Source organism: Bubalus bubalis, chromosome 7 (assembly GCF_019923935.1).
Source record: "Bubalus bubalis isolate 160015118507 breed Murrah chromosome 7, NDDB_SH_1, whole genome shotgun sequence".
In the NCBI taxonomy this organism is placed as follows: Eukaryota; Metazoa; Chordata; class Mammalia; order Artiodactyla; family Bovidae; genus Bubalus; species Bubalus bubalis.
In genome coordinates, this window is record NC_059163.1 from 89,857,801 (window position 1) to 89,873,856 (window position 16,056).

The following is a 16,056-nucleotide window of genomic DNA, read 5'->3' on the forward strand; positions in this document are numbered from 1 at the left end:
TAGTGTTAGTCCAACATGGTCGTTCATCTATAAATTCTAATGCCTTCAGTGATTTACTCTACTTAGCTAAGAAAAATAATATAAAAGATCAAACTGTGAGCTATGAATAACCAATTCACTTTAATATCTATATTTTTGTTAATAAAAAAAAATGTCCAGGGCCTAATTTTTTCCAAGGAGCTCACTTTAGAAGAAGGGATGTGCATCTTTGTGTGTGTGTGTGTGTGTGTGCACGTGAGTGCTAGTCACTCGGTCCTATCTGAATCTTTGTGACCCTATGGACTGTAACCTCCCAGGCTCTTCTGTCGACGGGATTTTCCAGGCAAGAATACTGGAGTGGGTAGACATTCCCTTTCTGACCCAGGGACTGAACCTGGGTCTTCTGCATTGCAGGCAGATACTTTACCATCTGAGCCACCAGGGAAGCCCAGGAGAAGTGATTGTCCTCTTAAAATTCTTATGAGATACATGAGTTAGAACGAATAATGCCCACTTCAGAGATAGCTGAGACCCAGTTGTATTAAATGACCAACTCCACATCATATAATAAGAGAAAACTGTCATCTGTAAAGTATATGGACAAATTAAAATGTGGACTGCAAACCATGTATTGTTAATGCAGATTCAGGTTCCAATCTAGAAAGAGACTGGAATGAGTACCTACAATCAGGCTGGGAACAGAAACAATAAGAAAAAAGAGCACATAGACACAATTACAAATGTTTTCAACTGCAATGTTATCGTCTATTAAACAAAAAGTTTAAAAATAAGGATCACTAAGAAGCAGTTAAAGAAGAAATACTCTGAGTCTATACAGAAGAGTAACAGCCTTATCAGTATATTTCAGAGTAAGCTGTGTTTTTGAAGGAATGCGTGGAAAAACTCACATTATTCAAAAGGTCCAAATCAGATAGATCAGACTAGGAAGTGCTCAGTGTCATCAATGTCAAGTGTTCTTCATGTCACCACTTCATATATTTAATCAAACACAAATCGCAATCACAAGTTCTCCGTGGTATTTCGCCATAATGGCCGTAAGCCCTCATTTTGCTCTCTCCTCCCCAAATCTCATGTGTGTGCACCAGTGCCTTCACGCACATATGTGTGAGTGCACACACTTACACAATCTTGCCTTCTCTCTTATTAAACAAGAAAAAAATAGCTTTGTCTGATGGTCTCCTTTTCCAGCATTCAGTGAAGGAACACTTTAAGTATCTAACTGTGTCTACTGATCTAAATAAAACCAAAGAGTCCGATAAGTGAATTCTAAGAACCACTCATACTTCCATGACCAGAGCAATGAATGACTCTTAGAATACAGGGATTCTGCCAAAATGTTTTTCCCAATCTACTCCGTCTTCACTGTCTTTCTTATAAACAATTGTGGACCACAGATTTTGTTCCTCTGTTAGCTCAGATTAACTCAAATACAGAGTGTGTAATGGTGGGGGGCATGTGTTTTACAATGCTGTTGTTGGAAGACAGTATCTTCTCTCATATAAAAATATAAAAGCTTTTCTGTCAAACATGCCTTTAGTTGGGAAATGATTTGACTCACAGTGTAGGTTTGTAAATGAATTATGCCATGAATGATAGGGAGAGAAATGCTGATGTTAAATTCTAGTTAGAATTAAATAGGGCACATTCCTTCATTTAATCACAACTCCTCCAATTATAAACCCAGTTATTTTTATGTACTGATTATTTAGGAAATTACTCCATTGCATTATAATTGTCATTATATTTTTAAAACTTTATTTTTACTATTATCCTTGAAATGCTTTGAGGTGGATTTATATTATAAAACCATTTTTCTGAGAGATTTGGCATACAAAGATGCTGGCCATCTCACCAAGGATAATTCTGAGAACAAAATTACTGAAAATAACCTTAAAAAATACAAGGTTATATAAATGTAATAGCATTAACAGGTTATAAAGAACAAAGGGTGGAGACATGAAAAGAATACTAACTCAGTCTTTCACTAAAAAATCTTGAAAAGCATTTGAATGAAATATCACATGATAGCTTATAGTAGGAAAAAGCTATATATGTAAATTATAGGTTCAGTTCAGTTCAGTTCAGTCGTTCAGTCGTGTCAGACTCTTTGCAACCCCATGAATTGCAGCACACCAGGGCTCCCTGTTCATCACCAACTCCCGGAGTTCACTCAAACTCATGTCCATCGAGTCAGTGATACCATCCAGCCATCTCATCCTCTGTTGTCCCCTTTTCCTCCTGCCCCCAATCCCTCCCAGCATCAGGGTCTTTTCCAATGAGTCAACTCTTCGCATCAGGTGGCCAAAGTACTGGAGTTTCAGCTTCAGCATCATTCCTTCCAAAGAACACCCACCCAGGACTGGTCTCCTTTAGGATGGACTGGTTGGATGTCCTTGCAGTCCAAGGGTCTCTCAAGAGTCTTCTCCAACACCACAGTTCTAAAGCATCAATTCTTCGGCATTCAGCTTTCTTCACAGTCCAACTCTCACATCCATACATGACCACAGGAAAAACCATAGCCTTGACTAGACGGACCTTTGTTGGCAAAGTAATGTCTCTGCTTTTGAATATGCCATCTACGTTGGTCATAACTTTCCTTCCAAGGAGTAAGTGTCTTTTAATTTCATGGCTGCAGTCACCATCTGCAGTGATTTTGGAGCCCCAAAAAATAAAGTCTGACACTGTTTCCACTGTTTCCCCATCTTAGGATGCTTATATGGATTTATAGGAGGATGAAGTGAAAGTTTTCTAGAACAGAACTATTGTTGAAATGAGTTTGTTTAAATCTTTCCTAAACCACCTTATCCTTAAGAAAAAATAAAATGATAGACGTTTTCTAGAGTTCATGTAACCTCAGGTAGGTAAGTATCAAGCCTGAAGGGCACTATTATATTTTCTAGGCAGGCAGTGCCCAAGAGAGCAGTTCTCTCAGAAAATGTGACTACAGATATTACATTCAACCAATCATGGCAAGATGTTTTCTTTGGCCACTCTGAATCCCATGTGATGCTTGCCCTGGAAAATTCAGTCTCTGCATGGCACTCACTCAAAATCATGGACGTGAGCATCATTAGCAATGCTTCAAATAAGAATATATAGATACAGATATTTATAAATATAGATTACAGAAAGTGAATAAAGCAGGAACAGGCTCACACTGATGCCCAATTCTTCCCCTGCACCTCATCTTCCCTCCATCTCTTTCCTCCTACTAGCACATCAGCTCAGTCTCCTATGTCACTGGGGGAAAGTATTTTTTAAATATGTTTTCCCCGTGTGCTAGTATTTTATTTCATATCCTTATTAGTACAAATAATGGTTTATAACAATATAGCTGGCTTTTCACTTTTTTAAAAAATTTATTTTATATTGGAGTATAGTTGATTTACAGTGCTGTTAGTTTCAGATGTACAGCAAAGTGAGTTGGTTAGACACCAATACCACCACTACCATACACATATCCGTCTCTTTTCAGCTTTGTTTCCCATATAGGTTATTACAGAGTATTGAGTAGAGTTCTCTGTGCTACACAGCAGGTCCTTGTTTATCTATTTTATATACAGTAGTGTATACATGTTAATCGGAGAAGGCAATGGCACCCCACTCCAGTACTCTTGCCTGGAAAATCCCATGGACGGAGGAGCCTGGTGGGTTGCAGTCCATGGGGTCACTAAGAGTCGGACACGACTGAGCGACTTCACTTTCACTTTTCACTTTCATGCATTGGAGAAGAAAATGGCAACCCACTCCAGTATTCTTGCCTGGAGAATCCCAGGGACGGGGGAGCCTGGTGGGCTGCCGTCTATGGGGTTGCACAGAATCGGACACGACTGAAACAACTTAGCAGCAGCAGCAGCAGCATACATGTTAATTCTAACCTCCTAATTTACCCCTTCCCCTTACCTTTTCCCTTTGGTAATTCCAAGTTTGTTTTCTAAGTCTGTGTCTGTTTTGTAAATAAATTAATTTGTATCTTTTTTTTTAGATTTCACATATAAGGTATATCATACAGTATTTGTCTGTCTCTGTCTGACTTAATCTGATAATCTCTAGGTCCATCCATGCTGTTGCAAATGGCATTATTTAATCCTTTCTGTGACTGAATAATATTCCATTGTGGGCTTCTCAGATGGTGCAGTGGTTAAAGAATCCTCCTGCCAATGGAGGAGACACAAGAGATGTGGGTTCAATCCCTGGGTCAGAAAGATCCCATGGAAAAGAACATGGTAACCCACTCCAGTATACTTGCCTGCAAAATTCCATGGGTAGAGGAGCCTGGAGGGCTACAGTCCATGGGGTTGCAAAGAACTGGACATGACTGAGCACGCATGTCTGCAATATTCCATTGTATATACATGCCATACCTTCTTTATCCATTCCTCTGCTGATGGACATTGAGGTTGATCCTGTATCCTATTATAAATAGTGCTGAAATTAACACTGGGGTGCATGTATCTTTTCAAATTAAGATTTTCTCCAGATATATGTCTAGGGGTAAGCATTTACTTTTTTAATCTCTATAAAAATCTAATGAATCTGCTTCTTCCCATCATTTCATCAACAAATCATCTTTCAACTCTTTGGTCTGTTGGACATTCTTCATGGTTCTCTTGAAACTAACTTTTCTTTGCTTTCATTATCCTACTTGGAATTTACCTTCTACTCACTAGCCAATCTTCCTTGGTCCCCTTTTTGATACTGTTACCTGGCCTGCCTCTAGAAGATGAACATGACTTTGAGACAACCACTGTGCACCCAAATATCCTGGAAGGCTCATGAAAACACAGATCGCTGGGCCCCAGTCCCAAAGCTTTTGATTCAGCAGGTCTGGAGTGGGTCTGATCACTCATATTTCTAGTAAGTTCCCAGGTGATGCTGATACTGGTCATTGAAAATCACTGCCCTAAGTCTTAAGATCTACCTTCTTCTCTCACATACCCTTATTGAGAAATTTCATTTATTCTGATGATTTTTAACTCTCAGCATCTCATAGGTTAAGTCTTAAACCACTATTGTCCAATCCCAAAACCCCAACTAAAATTCATTCTCACATCTCTCACTTACATTTCCACTTGGCTGCCCCTCCATCACCTTGATCTTAATATGTACTGCCTAGCTTGTCATCTTTCTTCAGAAACCAGTTCTTTCTCTGGATTTTCCCTTTCTTGCCCTGTGAGTAGGACCATCATGTTTTCCCAGTCACCCAGGTTCCATACTGGGATATCATCTTTCTTTCCCTGTTTCACAACAAGTTTTGTGTCTCTTGACTCCCCTTTTTTATTGTGACTTTGACATTATCATCGCAGGTATTCATTACTTCACACCTGGCCATGGATAATCACTTATTTCATCTTTCTACCTCAAACACACTCCCCACATATACATGACTGTCAAATTAATCTCCCTCAAATACCACTTTGTAAACTTTGATAATTTCCCATTATGGTTGGGGCACAGCTTTTCAACTGGTGTGGGCTCATGTATCCATTTCCGGAGCTCTGAGGCATCCGGCCTGGCCTGGGACAGCTGAGCCTCAAACAGCCAGAGAATGCATTACCTCCACCTCTCACCACTTTCATAGCCACAACCCACTCTGTCCATTTCAAGCCTTCTCTTCTTTTACCCCAAGATGCTTTTTAAATATATTCATTTTCTATGTGTGCCATGGACTGAGAAATTTTGGCAATTACTGATTTGTAAAATAATGTCCAAATTCCTTGATCCAGTATTAGAGATCTCAATATATATAATAAGATACATGTCTCAACCAGAACCAGTGACACCATGTGCAGTGCCTTCCTTTTACACTTTGCTGACTCTATTCCACAGGTTGGTTTAATTCTGTCTATTCTCTGATTATAAGAATATACCTGTTTCCTCAAGTCCAGCTCAAGGTACTCCCTTCAGGAATAACACATCCAAAGTTTGGGGATCATCTGCTATTTTCCAGGTTAGGTGTTGGTGTAGAATCAGAACAGCAAATGGGGTTCCAAATTGCCCACTATTGCTATTTTACCTTCCTCTGTACTCCTGTGGCAACTCAGGCACTAGCTTACTATGTTGTATTATTTGTCTTCGACATACTTACACATTTTTTGACTATATATCAAAAGAAAAACACCTCCAATGAGAAAATTTGGGGGCCTTTTTATTTTGTGTTCATTACTGTGCTACATGGTAAGGAGAGAAGCAATTTAAACAGAAGCTTAAAACAGAAAATTCTCAAGGAAGGTTAAAGGCAAAAGAGAAATTAAAACTTGCAAAACAATGTGAAAAGCACTAGAATAAGGGTCTCCAGAAAAGAATAGCTATCCCTACGTTTCTTGCCAGAGAAAGCAACATCTAAGCAATCAGAACAGTATTTGCATGGGCTTGTAGTTTAGAAAAATGGCCTCACATTTATGCTGAACCCCTAAGTAGTTGTGTGTAGTTTGAGCAGAATGAGAGAGAAAAAGTGTGTGTGCCTGTGTGTGTGTGTGTGTGTGTGTTTATATGTGTGTTTGGATGGAGAGTGGAGTGGTGGCTGTTGGCAGGAAAACTACTGAAGGGCTATTTACCAAAGATGTTGGACCTTTTCTAAAGGCTATGGAAAGTATTAAAGAGTTTTAAGCAGAGAATGACACTTTCTTGGAAAAAGTAGTCCTGTATACAGCATGGAAAATGGATCAGAGAGAGGAAAACTCATTGAAGTAAGACAATTAGGAAGCTGCTGCTGCTGCTAAGTGGCTCAGTCGTGTCCAACTCTTTGCAACCCCATGGACTATAGCCCACCAGGCTCCTCTGTCCATGGGATTCTCCAGGCAACAATACTGGAGTGGGTTGCTATTTCCTTCTCCAGGGGATCTTCCCCAACCCAGGGATCAAACCTGCTTCTCCTGCATTGGCAGGCAGGGTCTTTAGCAGTAGCACCACCCGGGAAACCCTATTAGGAAACTATTAGTATTTAGGTGACAGATGATCCCAGTGATGACAGTAAAGATGGAGAAAAGTAAAGATATTTGAAAGATATTAGGTAAAACACACGAACATGGTGTTTCAATATCTGTATATTGGGGATGAAGAGGATAAAGTAAAGGCAATACACAGAGCACAGGTTCAGAGTTGGCCTTATCCAGAAAGACAGCTGAGCCTGAAACGCAGAGGGTGGACCCAGAGAGCAGCACAGATGGGGGAGCAGGAAGATCAAAGCTCCCACCTGCCCACCACAAATGAAGAGATCGCCTCACCAGAGGAGAGGGAAAATAGAGCCGATGTGGGATATGGGGAGACGATCTGAGGAGGATGAATGTGCTCCTGTGGAGAATGAGAGAGGACAGAAAGAAACTGAGGTTGCCAGGAAGCCCGAGCGTGGGGCAGAGGCTGCTGGCAGGACCTGGCCCGGACAGCAGAGGGGGAGGTCCGGTTGAGGCTCTGTTACCCAGACACAGAAAGCACCTCCCTCACTCGCCAACTCTCCATCGAGTTCATGTGTCCCTTGAAGGTAACTTTTTACAGTCAAGTAAAAGGGAAAAGCTGTCCAACATTGTATGAAATGGGGAAAGATCCAGGAAAACCTCCTGTGGGAGAAAGTAGAACAAAAAGAGTTTAAAGGATGTCACAAAAGGGGGAAAGTTGACTTTACAAAAAATCGCCTGAGTTTGGTGAACGTGAAATTGCTGGTGGCTTTGGCAAAAGTGATTTCAGCGAGAGCAGTATTAATGCACGACAGATAACACCAAGGTGGGTGGATGTGGGGTGGATGAAGGAAGCTGAAATAGACTCTGAGAGTCAAGATCTTGTGAAAGGCAGAATGACATATTAGATAAAAGCAAAAATTCTGGAGCCTGGCTGCCTGGGTTCAATTCTGACTTTTATCTTTTCCACTGTTTGACCTTGGCTAAGTTACTTAACCTCTCCATGCCTCAGTTTCCTCTTCTGTGTGATATACTAGTACCATTATTGTTAATAGCATTATTATGAGGATTAAATAAGTGGATCTCTGTCAAGGACTATAGAACCATGACATCTAGGGAGCACCAAGTTCTCTACCCCTTTATATCACCAGCACCCATTCCAGAGCCATATGCAAAGAAAGTCAGTAAGCCGGTAGTGATGAATGTTGAATCATCCACTTATTTCAGGGAAAAAAGGAATAAATATGGCACTCGAGAATCACCATCTGTAAGATTTAAGCCCATTTCACTTGAACGATTTTTTCATATTATGATCACAAAACTTCAGTGCAGAATACTATTCTTCCCAGTTTACTAATAAGACAGTTTAATAATTTTATTTACCACATAATCCAGAATGTTGATGCCATGCTTCCACTACCAAATAAGGAAGGTGTTTCCATAATGACTTATAAAAATCATACCTCACCCCCAAGATGTATAGAATTTTAGATTAAATTAAAACACTTTCATTCACAAGTTTTTTAAAAAGTGGCCAAAAGAATAGGGGTTACTTTTCCTAATAAGATGAAATTCCATAGTGTGAGCGCTTTGGGTCACTTTAGCAGAAAGTCTGTTGGACTTGCCTTTTGGTGGCAACATGGCTTCTACAGCTTCTGCTATGTGAACTCACGCAACGAGCTCAAGAAGGAAAGAAGAGGCATTTCTACCATGTCACATCTAATCAGGGTAGAATTTTTTCCCCAGAAGACTTCAACACACTTTCTCTTCTATCTCATCATCCAGAAAGGGAGTCTATGATCGCCATTAGGCCAGCCATTCCAAAAGGGAATGGAATTATTGCAATAGTTTAGACCAAATGTGATCTACCTCACATGACTGGGCACACCTTCTGTGCCCTGATATCTGAACAAAGTCAGGATATCTTTAGCCAGGAAGAAGGTGGGAAAGCAAAAGCGTTTGACACATAATTGGGTAGGGACATAAATACTATATGCCAGACTCCAAAGTAAGTACTAGGATTCAACAACAAGCAAAACACGATTCTCATCCTTAATTTTCAAGATTAGAATAATTTCAGGTTTTCTGCTCTAATAGGGATATCTGTGACACCAAGTAATCATAGAAATTAATTTATCTTTTATTAAATATTATTTTAAAATTTTAAATGGTATATACCATTCACATCATCGTTTTCCTTTGATGTTATTAATTTATTAACTAAAATTGTGATGTTGTCCTATATCTTTCAATTTAAGATCAAACAATAAAAAGAAAACAAAACTCTAAACTATTTGATGTTGGATTTACTAGCCTACACAACAAAAACAATTTTCTTGTTTACTCATATGAAATTTTCTTTATATTCATAAGACAGTTTCAGATAGTTTTATAATATTTTATTATTACTATAGGCTAAACTTTCTCCTCTACAAATCTAAGAAATTTTCAAAGTCAGGGCTTATCTTTTATTTTTGATCACCAGCATATAGCATAGAGCTCATTCTATAAATGATTACTAACCCCCCCAAAAAATCAATATATATCCTTTTAAATTATTTTTCTAGTTACTACTTCTCTCTTTTTCCCTGATTTGTTTGCAATGGCTCTCTTTTTTAGAGTCATTTCATTTCATTTCATTTTTAGCTTAGGTTTGTTTTTGTTTTAAGCCAAGCAGCAATTCTTATATTTTGATTTAAAATGTCTCTCCTGTCCCTCTCTCCCTGCACCTCCACTACAGTGACTCTTAAATTTAAAACTTAAATGCACATGTGTGACAATCATGTCACCTCCCTAAATTGTATTCTTACAATAGAAAGTACACATGATCTCAAATTGATGTTTCCATCTCAACTGACTCATTTGTCAGGAGTCACAGCTATAATTTGCCAGCAGGTTGACACAGCAAATCATGGGCTGGACTGACAGCGCAGGAACGTTTCATCGGTTGTAATCTACAACACATGCGTATTACAGAGTGCCAGGTGTAGCTCAGAGGGTGTCACAGTGAAAAGCAAGAAGAGGAAATCTCCCCTGCTTCTCAGGACTTGTTAGCATAAAAGCACAGTGACGCACCACTCTCTACCTTTTAGTGTAAACGTGATGAAGGACAACCCAGACTCAAAAATGGAATTACTGTTACCACCAAGTGAGTCGCTGTAAATACAAACATTAATCTTTTTAAACATATATGCCTCAACTTCACACTGGAAAAAAGAACTACTAGAAAGTCTTAAGAATTCGTGGCTGTGTAAATTCTTCATCCTGCCTGCCATAGTTAGTAATGTATATAATTCCATGAAAACTCTAGTTGGCTGAGATATGTTTAAGCCTGTTCTATTTAGAGCAAATCAGTTTCCAAATAAGAAAACTAATAACAACAGGAGAAATAAGGCACATTTTTCTTTCAAATTTAGACTAATCCCTTTCTCCTCCTCATATACATCTCACAAGGTATATAAATTGTAAAGAGGTCTAAAGACTATTTACTTCATGTAACTAGTCTTCTCAAATGTATTTCTCTTTCTGTTCTCAGGCATCAGTCTAAATTTCTAAATTTCATATTCATGATCTCTCTCCAGAAGAATTCTTTCTGTGCCTTTCATATACTTTATTGCCTGTCCCCACTTCAAATATCCAACAGCATCCCTTACTTCTCTCTCTTCTGTAAGCCTGATGCTAACCCACCATTCTTTGAGTTATCCAGTTCTAGGTCTTCACTCACCAGGCTTACATGCTATACCCTCCTCTGTCTAGAACCTACCTATCTCAACCCTTCAAGTTTTTCAAGGCTCATTTCAAAGTCTACCTAGTCCATAAGACCCTTCTACATTAATAATAGATTTGTTACAGAATAGTATTCAATTATCATCATTGCTTCTGATTATTTTTAATATTCTATTGAAATATCACCTTAGCCAAGATCCATATCTAAATTCTAGAATAAGAAGCTGTCAACAAAACTGAGTCTTAGAATATCAGAAAGAGTCATGGTACACATGGAGAACTCTGTCAATTTGGTTCAAAGTCATTACAATATTGAAGTTAATATGAGCCACGCAAATGCTCACCACCCAATCAGCTGAGTAGAGGATCATCTATAAGTGCATCCCGATGCATGCCGACATGTTTAAGCAGGTACCTGTTTACAGCTTCTACTTCTCTGCTGTGGAATCAGAGGTGTGACCATTGGAGTGGCCACTGCCCTTTCTTTCAGAGAGCTAAACGGTGATTTACATTTACAGAAGATTTAATGTGTGAAGCACTGTGAAATATTTTGTATGCATGCTTTCCTTTAATCTTTAAGCCAGTGAGCAAAACATTGTTATCATCTTCATTTTCCAAATGAGAGGTAGATTCATTTACCAATGCCACTTAGGAAGGAGGAATGGAACCAAGATTCAGGGCCATATTCCCTGCCTGAGCCTTTCACCAATGTCCTCTGCTGTGGGCTCCTATTCCTCTTCATCCTTCCTGTTTTTGCTACAATTGTTTGCAGTTATTTCATCATTTCCAAATTGACAGTGCTATTTCACAAAACACTCAGATTTGAAAGTCCTAGAATGGATGCAACAATTTTCAATAAAATATTATCTTCTGTCATTCTATTTTGAAACATCAGGGTCTAACACACAGGGATTGGTATTTGGAGGGAAATGATGAAGTAGCCTCAGTGCTCTTTTGTGAAAATATTCCCCCTCTCATATCAGTCCTGCATCCTTCTGATCACTCAGAGACCCACCTGGCATACCCCTGAGTAAAGTGCTTGAAATATTTGGGTAAAACTGGAACCTATCACACAATGGGAACACATGCTAAATAACCAGAAGACCCTACAGTTGTGCAGTACTTCATAGACAAGAGAGAACTTTTAGTCATCGCTCAATCTTCCTAGTAGGAAGATCTCTTGGAAGTTGATAGATCTGATTTTTTTTTAATTGAAATATAGTTTGGCTTAGTGATAAAGAATCTGCCTGCCAATTTAGGAGACACAGGTTCAATCCCTGGGTGAGGGAGATCCCCCCTGGAGAAGGAAGTGGCAGCCCACTCCAGTATTCTTGTCTGGAGAATTCCACGGATAGAAGAGCCTGGCGGGCTACAGTCCATGGAGTTGCAAAGAGTCAAACACGACTGAGTGACTAACGACACTTTCACTTATCACATACATTCTTTTTCTATATTCTTTTCCATTATGGTTTATCACAGTATATTGAATATAGTTCTCTGTGCTATATATTAGGACCTTGTTGTTTATCCATTCTAAATGTAATAGTTTGCTTCTACCAACCACAAACTCCCAGTCCATCCTTGGAGCTGTGTCCACTTTTAAATTGCCCGGCTTATCAAAGTAAGTCACAAACTAAGGTTATAAAAATCAGAATATATTCTAAACACTCAGTAGCACAAATTTCTACTTTTACATGCACAAAAACAATGTCAAAATATAATTGTGGAAGTACATATAAGTGTGCCGTTTATAAAATAATTCATTAATTTTAAAAAATATATGTATGCTGTGCTATAGATGGTATGGCTTGGAAATAGGGCACATGTTTGAAATTTTAGGATTATGTATTCTGTGGTACAGACTACTGGTTGTTCCCTAAAATCTGTTTTTCCATGATGAAATTGTAGCTTAACAAGAATTTTGCTATGGTTTGAATGTCTATGGTAGGGCCTTTAGGAAGTGATTAAGTCATCAGGGTGGAGCCCTCATGAATGGGATTCAGTTCAGTCGCTCAGTCGTGTCCAAATCTTTGCTATCCCATGGACTGCAGCACGCCAGGCCTCCATGTCCATCACCAACTCCCGGAATTTACTCAAACTCATGTCCATTGAGTCAGTGATGCTATCCAACCATCTCACTCTCTGTCGTCCCCGTCTTCTCCTGCCTTCAATCTTTCCCAGCATCAGGGTCTTTTCCAATGAGTCAGTTCTTCATATCAGGTGGCCAAAGAATTGGAGTTCAGCTTCAGCATCATTGCTTCCAATGAATATTCAGGACTGATTTCCTTTAGGATGGACTGGTTGGACCTCCTTGCAGTCCAAGGGACTCTCAAGAGTCTTCTCCAACACCACAGTGCAAAAGCATCAATTCTTTGGCTTTTCAATGGGATTAGTGACTTTATAAAAGAGACCTCCAGAGAGATCCCTCTCCCTTTCTGCCATGAGAAACACTGCAAAAAATGTGCCATCTATGAACTGGGAAGCTCTCACCACACACCCAATCTGGGTGCCATGATGCAAGACTTATTTTCTAGAATTGTGAGAAATGAATTTCTTCTGTTTATAATTACCCATTCTGTGGGATTTTGTTATAATTGCCCAATGGACTAGAGAGCTTTCCACATATATATTTCCCATCCTCCCTCCCAATAAATGTGACCACATAACTAAGTTCCCTCCAAAGGAATGGGAGAGGAAATGATGCCTGCCACATCTAGTAAAAAACCGTCTGGCCTTCCTGCACTCTCTTTTCTTCCCACAATTGGAACTCATTGTGATTCAGCCTCAGCCATAGAAAACCATAAGGCACTAAGGAATGACAGGGAAACATGATGGAAAGAACACAGATCCCTGAATGAGCCATAAGTCAGAGCAGCATGCCTGAGACTGCTTTACCAGAAAGAAAAAAACAAATATGTCTCTCACCTTTTAACCACAATTATTGTTGAGACTTTTTACTATAGACTAACCTTATCCAAACCAATACATGTTCTCCGAATTCTGTCAATATAAGCTTGTGACTAAATGAAAATAGTTATTTTGGAGCTATCAAAAAAGTTCAATATGAAACCTTCTGAGAAAAGTGAGCTCTGGATTCCTATGCTAACCCCACAACCCATGTGATGAACCTTACACAGCTATCTTAAAAGCTACTTATTTTGTCTTCTTTCACATAAGAGAAAGGTACAAATCAAGATGTAACTTAACCAAGGTAACCCAACCAGGTTTTCAACTCAGGTACTTTGGCTTCAAATCCATAGCCAAGTTCCACTCTTTGTTTTTGCCAAAATCAGGATAGTCTAGAGATCCTTATGTGAAGACACAATTTTATTGTCTAAAGTTCCTTAATAGTACAACTTGTTTTCAAATGAAAATTAGCAGAAGCAATTATTTGACTATTAGAGTGTTTTCATCTACCTTCCATTTAAATGCATAAATAATAGTTTAGATATTTAGACATAGAGAGGAGAAAAGAAAGGCTAACAACATTCAATAAATTGAAAATTTTGTCCATCTTAGAATAAACAATTTATCCATATTTTAATTATTAGATACATCCCTGATCTAAATACAACCTATTATCATAAGCCAGGGATAGCATTAAAATGACAGCTATCTGAAATAATTTTATAGGCATTCATAAAGGAAATTTTGCCGCAAGAATGAAAAAGTGGAGAACACCTTCTTCAAACTTAAAAGTCCTTCCTTGTAGGTCAGGCTTACACAGAATATAGGAAAGAGGCTTTTGTGTCTGTATGAGAAGAGACTATAGTGATGACACGTGAGCTGGAAGTGGACAGGCTTCCCTGCTGGCTTGGTGGTAAGGAATCTGCCTGCTAATGCAGGAGACGTGGGTTCGATCCCTGCTTCAGGAAAATCCACATGCAGAGGAGCCACTAAGCCCATGCACCACAGCTGTCGATCTGCAGAGCCTAGGACCAGCCCTGCTGGAGCCCGTGCTCCTTAGAGCCTGTGCTCTGCAGCAAGGGACGCCGCAATGAGCAGCCAGCGCACCACAGACAGAGTAGCCCCACTCGCCACAACTAGAGAAAGGCCACACAGCAACAAAGACCCAGCACAGCCATAGATAAATAAATAAAGCCATTTTAAAAAAGAAATACAGATCATGGCAACATTATTCATAACTTCTACTTACACGTCAAATATTTCACCCTTTCCTTTGCCTCTTTTTCCACCAAAAATATCAGAAATTAGATTATAACATATCTCTTAGAACATTGCCTTCATTAAAGGAATGCAATCTAATTTCTGATAATATCAACCTACCTAATAATATGCTTGAAATTAACAGTAGACATTGTCTAAACTGCAATAAGTACAGAAAATTCCCAAGTGGCAATCTCTTGGAAATATTTTAGCTGGTTGATCTTTCCAGGCATTTCCTATTATTCCTACATTTCCTGCTGTTTCATGTGGCCAGTAAACATCCTTTTAAGTGTAGTAGTAATGCTTATAATAATAATTTCAAGCACCAATTAAAGATAAAATATTAACGTTTTCTTTTTTACATTTTTTTAAATTATTTTACAGATTTCCATTTTTTTTCACACTGTCTTGTTGGCAAGTTCAACTCAGAATAGTTGTAAATAAAGGAAAAGCAGAATGTCTGGACTAAAATCTGACTAATAAGAAATAAATGATTTAAACTGGGAACAGGATTAGGAATTAACATTTACTGTCTATTTTGTGCCAGACTTTATGTATGATTTCAGGTGGTTATCAATGAGAGCAGAATTAAGTTTTATCCCTTCATCCATTTGATAAGTGGGAATTCAGAGCCAAAAGATGTCTTATTCATAGATTCCCAGACAGCAATAGTAAAGCTAGGATTAGAATTTAGATATGTTTGATTTCAAAATTCATGATGTTTTATAAACTTTAGGAAAAACTGATTACATGTTTTTTTTTTAACTCATAAAAAGTATTTTAAAGTGTTGACATAGACAGATATCTATCCCTGAATTTCCAAGTAGATTTTCTTCTTTTCTTTCTTCTCTGGTCCCAGCTCCCCCACCACTGTCACCTTTTCAAGTTCAGATAAAAAGTAGGTAACAGCCCAAGAACAAACATACTAGAATAGACTGTGGCCCCACCAATGTCCCAAGTATGGAAGAAAATGAAAAGACATTTAGGGAAATCAATCAAGTTACAAGAGACTGCTCAGATGAGCTCAGATTTCAAAAGGACATTTGTAAGAGCTGGAAGGAAAAGCACTAAAGCAAAGATAAAGGGGAAAAAAAGGAGGAGCTTACATCTGTTGGATGAGTGTAACAAGGTCTTAAAACTGAATTCATCGAGGCTTAGAGGGAATTCCAGTCATCAATAGGATGTTTAAAACTCTTAAAAGGAAACCCCCCAAGAGGAAGTGAAATGCCAACTGTTTATGAAAGGTGCTTAATATTTACAGAAAACAAGG